The 10,873-nt window shown below is 40.9% G+C and overlaps 1 long non-coding RNA gene across 1 annotated transcript in view; it reads left to right on the top strand.

Moving 5' to 3' along the window:
- The first annotated feature begins 212 nt into the window (after positions 1-212).
- LOC309979014 overlaps positions 213-10,873 on the top strand; it is a 46,345-nt gene continuing 35,684 nt past the window's right edge. Inside the window, exons 1-3 of the long non-coding RNA XR_014327185.1 lie at positions 213-276; positions 5,044-5,125; positions 7,087-7,177. This is a non-coding gene — a long non-coding RNA (uncharacterized lncRNA). The remainder of the gene's footprint in view (positions 277-5,043; positions 5,126-7,086; positions 7,178-10,873) is intronic.

Raw genomic sequence — 10,873 nt, 5'->3', positions numbered from 1 at the left:
GCCTGGGTCGGGCGCTGCGTGCGGGACTCTCGTCGCGCGTGGACAGGGAGCGAGCGTGCGGGGGACGTAGGGCGCCGACCTGAGGCTCCCCGGCGCTCCGGCTCCGCTCAGGGCGCCCGCTCAGGGGCCTCCGGCGCGAGGCCCCCTTTGTGGTCAAGATGGCGGCGCCCAGGCGGGCCGCGCCGAGGTGAGCTGGAGCCGGGCCCGGAGAGGGCGAGTCTGCCACGCCCAGGACTTGGACCCCGGGCTGGTCTCCCGTCTCCCGGGGAGCGGCGGGTGAGTGGGCGCGGCCGCGCGTAGGTCCCTCTCGTGGGGTGGTCAGCTCTCCGTGCGTCCGCAGACTTCTGTCGTCTGATAGATCTGGGGTGGCCCAGGCTGGAGGCGAGGGTGCTTGATTGTGGAAACCTGAGGGGTTTAAGGACTCTCTTGGGATCGTTTCAGACCCCAGCAAGAAGCTGAGAAAGTTTCCTCCTGACTCTCTTCCCGGCTAAGTTTTCTCGCTTCTCTGAAGGTGCCAGGTTTTCTGAATCACCTTGTTACCCGCGGGGATACAGTTGGTGGTTCTGACCGTGGAACGTAGGACCCGGCGCGGGGAAGCCTGAGCTGGTTCTAGTTACTTTGTTTTCAAAGCACTTGTCTTGTCTTTGGAATCTTTGTGTATGTAACCAATGTTGGGAAGAGCCAGCGTTTTCTCCTCCAAAACACTGCGAGGGGTAACTTTATACGTAAGAAACAAGTGGGCGTTCACATCCATCTCTTTTCCAGCCACTGAGTTTTGGTTGTGTTTCCTTTCTTTAAGTTTGTCTCGTTCTGAAGTGATAACAAAAAAAAAAAAAAAAAAAAAAAAAAAAAAAAAACCATAGCCAATTACACAAAGTATACTCTAGTCTCAGTCCTGCCATTAATTAGCTTAAGTCATTTAATTTTTCTAGGCCTCGTTTTTCTCATGTGATGTTTTTTCTTTGAAAAAGTATAGTTTCTAAAAGTCTCTAATCTCTGTGTCATAGTTCAGCTTGGAGAAAACCTGTTCTTATCCAAACTCCATGACATTGTATTTCCAGCTCCAACTTTGGACTTTGAGTGAGTTGGGGGCAACTTTTTAAGGATATTTTCACACAGCTTTTTTAGTTAATATCAGTCTAGCTGACTTGTCATACTCAGACTTTCTCCCATATTCTTTTACCAGTGTGTTCCTTAGTCATATATATAAAGACTGTTGTGGGAAAAATGACCTCCTGGGTCAGCTTACTGCATGGTCATCGACACAGGGCAGGGAGTAAGATTCTGTGGATTTTACAGAAGCAGATACAGGTTTCATTATCCATGGCCTCTCCCCTTTCATCTTACAAAAACAGCAGGCTTTTCTTGGAGAATGGCCAGATAATGCTATCCTGCCTCCTCACTGGCCCCGGGGATGAGTCGCCCAGGGACTGAACTCCAGTAAAGCAGGTGATTGGCTCATGGGTAGGCATCTGACCTTGGCTAAGTCTATCAGACTCCTCCCCAGGACTTTTCTCTCAGAGAAAAATGGAAGAATTGTCTTTTCTCTCTGGAATTTCTAAGCTGGGGAGATATGACTCTGGGACTCACAGTGACCATCCAGCACAAGAAGAGACTTTCTGTAAAATAAAGTCTTGCAGAGGTAAGCAGGGCTGAGCGATGGAGAGAGAGCTGGAACCCTGCTGATACTCTGGAACTTCCAGATCCAACTGTATCTGAATATGGCTGCATCCCTGAATTTCTAGTACTTGTTTGTTGAGGTTGTTGTTATTGTTTGGTTTTTGTTTTTAAATTTCCTTTGACTATTTTGAACTTGTTTTCAGCTATGTGCATTTGAAAGCATCATAGCTAAAAGAGCTAATTTCCTACATTAATGTCAGGTTTGCTGATTGGCATTCCTTAAGTGAAAAATAATATCCGCTATTTTCTTTAAATAAAATCCTTCTAGCTCAGGTTTGAGATATTCAAAACTCTGCCTCCTACCCCCCTCTTTCCAACATTTACTATATCACCTTGAAGCATTTGTGACCACATCTTTCCCATCTAGACGCAGTTGAGAGAGAGAGCAAATACTTCTGATATAAACCGCAACCTATACGCCTCCTACCTGGAAGCTTTAGAACACACTTGATTCTTGTCATTAAAGCAAATCTTTTGTTGTTGTCTCCAGGGCACAGAAGCATTTTCATGGCATAATGGAGTACAAAGTACATTAAGCCTAACTCTACTTCTCACCCTCTTTTACTTTAAATAGGCAGAAAAGAACAATCTCAAACACATTTTCCCAACAAATAAAATACATATACAATTATGTTTAGAAGACATTTATGCAACATATAGTTAGACTGATTAATTAATGGACCTTTCGCCAATTGGCACAGTAAATATATATGTTCAATGTGCTTAATTAAAAAGAAGACAATAGGGCTTCCCTGGTGGCGCAGTGGTTGAGAGTCCGCCTGCCGATGCAGGGGACACGGGTTCGTGCCCCGGTCTGGGAGGATCCCACATGCCGCGGAGCAGCTGGGCCCGTGAGCCACGGCCGCCGAGCCTGTGCGTCCAGAGCCTGTGCTCCACAAGGGGAGAGGCCACAACAGTGAGAGGCCCACGTACCGCAAAAAAAAAAAAAAAAAAAAAAAAAAAGAAAGAAGACAATAACATATCTTTACAGGTTAATTATCTGAGAAGAGTATTGTGCCAGCACACTTGATACTACAGTATTTCATGTTTGACAAGTAATCTTCTTTCAATTATATTTACTGCTAAATAGTTCTTGGATCAAGCTATTAAATTATAAGGTCAAAAATAAAATGATATGAAATTACAATGATAAAGGGACACATATCCCACTTTATGAGAATAGAAGTTCTAATTTCTTTTCAATACTACTAGTAGTGACCACAGTACTAATTTGAGCCCTTACTATGAGCCACTGTGCCCATATACATTTAGTTCTTACAGTAGTTCTGCAAAGGGCATATAATAATCCACACTGTAAAGCTGAAGAAAGTGATTCTCATAGCTGAAAGTCACATAGCTGGTGAGTGGCAAAGTCTAGATTCAAACTTAGAGTCATCTGACAATGCCCAGGTTGTTGACCACTATGTACACTGCTCAATTGTTGCACCAATAAAGAAGTGCTTGAAATAATTATAGATTTGCCTACCCTGAAACTGCAGTGATTTAAAGACATCAAAGTTGCCAGTTGCTTAACCACATCTACTTACAGTAAGAAATTACATTTTATTTCATTTCTAAAACAAGATTAATTCTGCAGGCCCATCGAAACTTGAGCACACAAATCCTACCTCCAAATGAAAGATGCTGCTTTTCCATTATTCAACAGATGGCCTTGTACAGAGGCAATAAATATATAGTAGAATTTTCATTCAAATAAATGAGAAGAGAGGTTTCTTCTTGTCCTGATTCAGTGCCCATCATTATGGATTATGATGGCTCTTCCCAAACTTTACTTCATTCACTCCACTCTTTCTACAAAACTCCAGTAATGGAATCCATCATTCAGATATATGTGCAAAGCGAAAGGACTGTATTAATACAGTTGCTGAAAGTCAAGTTGATAGAGCACAGGAAATAGATCCTAATACATGCAACATTAATGTTTGTGTGGGCCTTGGAGTGAGGGGTAGAAGAATTTTCAGTTTAATGGAATATTTTGCCTCTTGCTATGAAAGTGTGGCTTAATAGTCTTGTAATTGGTCATTTACAGAATCCTCCATCTCTGGGTTTCATGCTTTCTTTACTCTGCAGCTGTTGATTCCTTCTGTTGTTCTGGATGGAGGATAGCAACGAAGCCACTTCAAAGGGCTCAGCCTCCCTTTTTGTGTTATTGTTTAGATGAAGATATTTCCATTTATTAAAGCACACTGTTTAAACATTTTTATCATGTTTTAAACTTGACTGTGTTCTGAAGGTATGAGCACAGGCAGACATAATGGGGGATGTTTTCCAGGAGAAAACATACTCTTATCAAAGGAATTATCAAAATTTTCATGTATGGAGTGAGAATCAAATTCTGGAGTTAGACCTGAATTTAAATTCATACTCACAACTTACTACCAGTCTCATCTTGATCAAACGGTTACCACACTTCTCATCAATTTCCTTATCTTTGAAAGCGGAATAAGAGAAGTATGCCTGGTGGAGTTACACATAAAGCTCATCTGATAGAATATTCATAAGGATTTTGCACAAAATACACATGGAAATATTTTAGCACCGAGTTTAGTGTGCGATTCGTCTTCAATAAAGAGCTATTATTTTGTTATTATTATGCTATCAGTAAATATCACTATTACTTAAATGTCATTATTGCTAAAATTGCTGTAAAATTACCGCAATAACCCATGATGAATTCCCCTCTTCTGGTTCCTTTGTTTAAATGGAAAATATATATATAAATCTAGACAGAGAACACTTTAGTGATCCTATTCAGTGGAGTGAGAATTTCCATGGCACTGATTAAAACAAATCCTGAATTGCATGGACTTAAGATAGCAGAGAGGGGCTTCCCTGGTGGTGCAGTGGTTGAGAGTCCGCCTGCCGATGCAGGGGACACGGGTTCGTGACCCGATCCGGGAAGATCCCACATGCTGCGGAGTGGCTGGGCCTGTGAGCCATGGCTGCTGAGCCTGCGCGTCCGGTGCCTGTGCTCCGCAACGGGAGAGGCCGCAACAGTGAGAGGCCCGCGTACCGCAAAGAAAAAAAAAAAAAAAAAAGATAGCAGAGAGGCTAAGAGGTTTGAAGTTAGACATCCCCAAGTGTGAATTCTACTGTGACCCTCTTCTAGCTCTAGAACCTTGAGGAAGTTGCTTAAACTTTCTGAGCTTCACTACTAGTTTCCTCATCTGTATCTTTTTCAGGACTATTTATCAAGCATCTTCCTGTTCTCTATGCTTGGACGTATCAATGAATAAATTAGACAAGAGCCTTTGCCTGCGTGCTCCTTCTTGCATGCTTTCTCCCTCCTTACATACTCGTGTGGAAACGGATGTTATAAATAAATTCTATGCTTTGTCACAGGTTGATGGGCGCTACGGGATAAGGAAAAGGATGTGAAGCTCACTGAAGAGGCTTGGGTTGGGAGTGCTGGAGGAGTGTACAGGTAGGTTCTGATTTTAAATAGGGTAGTCAGGGTGGATTTTATAAGTTGACATTTGAGCAAAGACTTGAAGTGAGGGAGTTGTCAGAATGTATGAGGGGGAGACCACTCCCTGGGAGCAAGAATAACCAGTCCCAAAACTCTAAGGCAGAAATATGCCGGGCAGCTTGGAGGAATATCAAGGAGGCCACCCTGGCTGACTTAGTCAGTGGGGAGGAAGAGACAGCAGGACGGCTGTAGGTCGGAGATGTGATGGGATGGATTGGGTAAGTCCTGGGAGGCCATCACATGCATTGTGTCTTTTACTCTAAATGTAGGCAGCCAGGGGCAGGATTTCAGCCGAGGTGTGGCATGAACTGTCCCTTGTTTGAAAAGCATAACTCTATCTGTGGTCTTGAGGATGTGGGGAGAGAGTGGAGTCAGGGAGAATCTCGGGAGGTGACTACAGGATCCTCGAGGTCTATGTTGGTGGCCTGCACCAGGCTGCTAGCGGCTGGTAATTCTCAGAAGTGGCACATTGGGAAGGTTGTGACAGCATTTCGTGGTAGATTGAATGCAAGAATGGAAAGGAAGAGGGGGTCAAGGGTGAATTCGAGATTTAGGGCCTGGGGAACTGGAAAGGTGTGGTTACTGTCACCTAAGATGGAAAAAGTTTGGGGTAGAGCATGTTTGGGGGATTAAAGACCAGTTTTGGAGGTATAAGATTTGAGATGTTTTCGTGACGTCCAAGTAGAGATGCTGAGTACACAGTTGGATACACAAGTCTGCAGTTCTGAAGAAAGGTCTAAACTAGAGATACACTTTAATACAATGGAGATATTAAGAATAATTACATGGAAGCGCTATTTTAAAGATAAAATGAAGTAATGCAATTAGCACTCTGTCTTCTCAAAACATTTAATAACTGTTAGCTAAAATAATTACCTGAAATGAAAAAATACCTATAGTTTCTTTTGTTGTTCGCAGTAAAAGTGAATAAAACGTCACAATTATTTTAATAGTATTTGTGACACAGTAGTTTTAGTTAAGACACCATGACTACAAACATTTACAATAAACCTTTCAATCTCCTACTTTTCACTCTGATAGGGTACTTGGAACCATATTTTGTAAGGTTTAAGTTAGTTGTTATAGGGTACCTCTTTAATTAGAAGTAATTCTGAACTGTCTAGTTCCATGCAGTTTTATATACATATATGTATAATTACTATTTTATGATTTATCAAACTCAGTTGAAAATTTGCATCACTGATATACATTAGAATTTAAGCATTTACCCAGGTATTCAAGGAAAAAAATGTACTTGTCTTGTAATTTCCATAGGGGTACTTACTTTCACATCTTCCCTTCACTTTGCAATTGAAAACATGGCAGGGGAAATATTATCTTACTGGTCTTTGAGTTCCCCTTAGCTATCTGCAAGTCCTTAAACAGCCTTTGTGGCTTAACCAAAATTCTCTTCCATCTTCATTCCGCTAACAGATATTGGTCTAAGCATGTACTTATACTAAAAAATGCATGACCATGTTGTCTCTACACATCTATAATTTTATGTTAACACTATCATTATGTAAGCTATACTTTAATTGTAATTATAACAGATTTTATGTCAACACACATCCATTTCTAGTGTTCATCTGGTGTTCAAGGGGAGAGCAGCATGTCGTAAATTTTATCAAAATATAACATCTGAAGAATAGAACAGAGGGTAATTGTGTAATTCTGTATTCACTCTAATTAAGTTCAGTGGAGTTGGCATAATAGAATTAAGATGAAAAAAAAAAGACATTGAGGTACCATGGCTCCCTCTCCTAACACACCCTGTTTGTATCCGAGAGCAGAGACTCGGCACCTTTCTGTACAGAAATGGAGACAGGAAGAGGCCAGAGGATGAATGACAGGCACGAATGAGGTGGAACTTGAAGAGCAACATGGAAATGAAATACTTCTTTTGTATTTGGTAGGTGGGGAAAATGTACCAGTGTGTATGCCTACTGGGACCACGTTTTCCAGAACAGTTAAGCCCAGTGTCAACTGTGCTGTCCCACCTTCCTCGTAAGTAGGAACATACTGTTACTTGAATCTTTGCTTCCTGTTTCTTGATACCTGGTTGAGAAGATTATCACAGGAACTGCATCTTGTTAGCAAATACACTGTTTTGAAATGATTGACACTCACTGAAAAGTGGCAACTCCAAGTTTGCTCTCTCTTGATCTTGGACTATTTAAGTCTGGAGTGCAGGAGTGGGTTATGGGGAAAGACCATTGGAATTCTTATGTCTTCAGCATAATGGTTATAGCATAATGGTTAGGAGTGTAGGTGCTGGTTCAAATCTCTGCTTTCCACTTGCTAACCATATGAGCTTGGGCAATTTACCTGATTACCTGAACCTCAATACTCCTGCCTATAAAATGATGTTAATAATATTTCATCCTCATAGACTTGTTTTCAATGTTGAAATGAAGTCACTTACACCAAGCACTTAATACAATGCCTAGAGCATAGTAAAGTCTATTATTATTACTATTACTACTACTACTACTACTATTATTATTATTACTATCACGATGCCAGGTGCTATTTTTCCTATTCCTTATTCCATTATCTTCTGCCCTGTCCCCCCATTTCTGTCTTGTTTCTGTACAAGGGTAGGTTTGTCACAGAGCATTTTCTTTCCCTAGTGTCTGACTCATAGTCATCAAGGTGACTGGTCCACGACCCGGCATTCATTGCTGCTCGTTGAAGCAACCCATTTTGAGAAGGGGAGTTGGATATTGATGCCAAGTTGGGTCAAGGAGAGAGAATTTTCTCTCTTTTGCACTCAGAGAGCTAAGTGAAATATTCAGGCCTCAGAAGGAGAATCAGGCAAAGGGCAACATGCTTCATTTCATACCTTGGTGATTAAGAACAAGTCAGACAGGCTGGATTTGAACTCATTTCCGTCATGTACTGACAACGGGATCTTAGGTTCATTTGTAACCCCTCTGAGGCTCAGTCAACATCTGAAAGAGACGAATAACATTATCAGGACCTAGCGTATAGCCTCGTTGTAATAAGTGAGTAAATCCTTTTAAAGCGTTCAGCACGTTGTTTGGCATATAAACACTTAATAAAATTTAGCTTCTTTGACTACTACCGCTGCTAATATTATTAAGTAGCTGAGCAAATCTGAGGCCCATTTTTTTCTTAGATTGCACATAATCGTTTGGACAACCAGCTCACATTGATCAACCGTTGCTTATATATAAACCCCCATGAACGCAAAGGTGCTTTAACTCTCTCGCAGTCAGAGCCTGTTCTGGGGGCAGAAGCAACACCGGCACTACCCCCGTCATCTTTGCCTTTATTGTCACTACACTCGCCTGCCGTACTGAGCACTTTCTGTGTGCCAGGCACCAAATTTAGCCCTGCGTATGCACTATATCATGTAGTTCTCACACTCAGGTGGGAGACATTATCATCATCCCCAATTTTCAGATAAAGACGCTGAGGTGTTGGAAAGGTAAGAAACTTGACCCACAGCAAGAGATGGAGCCGGAGTATTCAAACCCTTCTCTCTGACCTCAAGAACCCTTAAATATTAGCATACTACTACATCCTGGTAAGAAAATCTGCTTCCAGCCACTCTGGTGAGAGTAGAAATGATTCTCAATCCCCACATTCGTCTATTGCCCATGCCATCCTAGCCTCAGGACCAGGGGGGAAAGGAAGTGATCTCTTCAAAGAGCAGCCAAAGGGAGCCTTCTCCCTTCTGCCTTTTCATAATCAACTAACCAATATTTTACTTCCGTCTTAAGAGTCCCCACATGTTCCTTTTGGTACTTAGCTTGGCCTTTTAGGATTCTGACATTCTGTACGTGACTCATCCACTGTATTTCATGTTAATTTATTGAGGTCAAGTATAGGGTCTTACTCATCCTGAAGTCCAGTTATCCCCTGTCGCATCTAACTCTGTTCTTTTCTTCTCGTAGGACATCTGCAGGTATTTATTTGAATTTTGTTGAATTGTTCTCATCAATAGTACATTAAAAGTTATACAGAAAGTGCTTTCTTATAAGGAAAACCATCTAAATAGATTTCTAGCTGTTTACTTTTTATAGCACTATTATAGAGATTATAGATCTCCAGGTAATATTTTTTAGATTGAGTTCTTCATATCATCTTATTTTTACATATAATGATAAATCTGAATTTTCTCTATCAAACCTCCGAGACTTCACTGGCTTGTAACTTAGCTTGTTCCTTATGTGTTGTTGACTTTTCCATTTACAATGATATTTGATCCTCATAAGGATGGGGCTGGGTGGGAAGGTACATCTTAGGGCCATAAATTGGTTTTGTAGAGAACTAACATAAAGATCTAAAGTCTCATCATATTTCTGCAGAACTCATGAATCATTTTATTATAATTCCATTCATTCAGGGAGTATAAAACCATTTTCAAATTGTTATTCCTAATTTGTTCATCTTCTCTTCCTTAGTCTCAGTGAGAAGAGAGCAGGCTGAATGGAAGAAAGTCATTACGACCACTGGGGCCACTAGGGTAGGCATCAGTCCCAGAGTTTTGTTTTCATCTCTCCGCTATTAATATTGGCTAATGTCTTGAGTGCTTACTTGGTGCAAATTACTTAGCCGACCATGGCAAATGGATTGTGTCATTTCATCCCCTGATAGTCATACAATTAATGTATGTATTATTATGATATCCCATAATGCATACATGGAACAGAGCCTCAGAAGTAGTTATTTGCTCATGAAAATATGGTAGATGTGGAATTTGGACTCAGGTCTGATAGACTCCTAAATCACTCCTAGTGATTTTTACCACTAAATTAAAGTTGTATACCTCTGGAGAGTAGATAGTTTCTAAAATTTCCTCAGCTCTAACGTTTTATAATTAAATTTTTGTCTGATTGCAAGCTTAACAATTAAGATGGGTAGGAAGGAATGCCAGCCTGTTGAATGGAATTTCCCTGAAATAAGCCTGTTTTGTGACACCAGTTCACTCATTCATTCACTCAGCATGTATTGAATGTTTGCTCTGTGCAAAGGCATTTTAGGCATCACAGTGGAGTGAGCGCCCCTTCCATAGACTCTCCTGCAGCACTCAGAGAAGTCTTGGACTGGTTTGCCTGTTATGGAATGGGGCTTGGTGATAGAAGCCTGGTTTGTCCTCCACTGATAAAACTAAGACATACTCATATGAGTTTATAGGCATCTTGAAGCCGTGGGATAGTAACACACATGAATCTTACCATTTTTGCCTGGGATTAATGATATAAAGGCTTTGGATTTGGGTATGGAAAATGGGTGCAATTATGGGCGTGTTGGTTCTACATATATATGGACATCACATGTCATCAGCCTGCAGCTACCTGCCATTCCTCACTACTCCTTTTCACAAACCAAACAAGTACCTTCTTACCTCTCCTGTGGATAAGCTCTTGACAGTGGCACTAGGGCCTCCCTCAATAAGTACATCATTGGCTAAACCAGTGGTTTCTCAGATATGCTCATTGAACAACCCTTAAGGTGGATTGACATTCCACTGCCTAGAATAGAATATGGTGTTCTTTAGAAATCGGGGGGAAAAAATAGGCCACCAGATGTACTTTCTTTAATTTAAATTGTATATATATATATATATATATATATATATATATATATATATGAATGAACAATTGTTATATATGTGTATGTATACTTGTTCATATATATGAATGATTTAAAATTGAAGATATATATGTATAT

The sequence above is a fragment of the Leucopleurus acutus genome, assembly GCF_964270905.1.
Source record: "Leucopleurus acutus genome assembly, contig: HAP1_SCAFFOLD_833, whole genome shotgun sequence".
NCBI classification, from domain to species: Eukaryota; Metazoa; Chordata; class Mammalia; order Artiodactyla; family Delphinidae; genus Leucopleurus; species Leucopleurus acutus.
The sequence above is the reverse complement of the archived record's forward strand: the minus strand, read 5'-3'. Positions and strand labels throughout refer to the sequence as shown.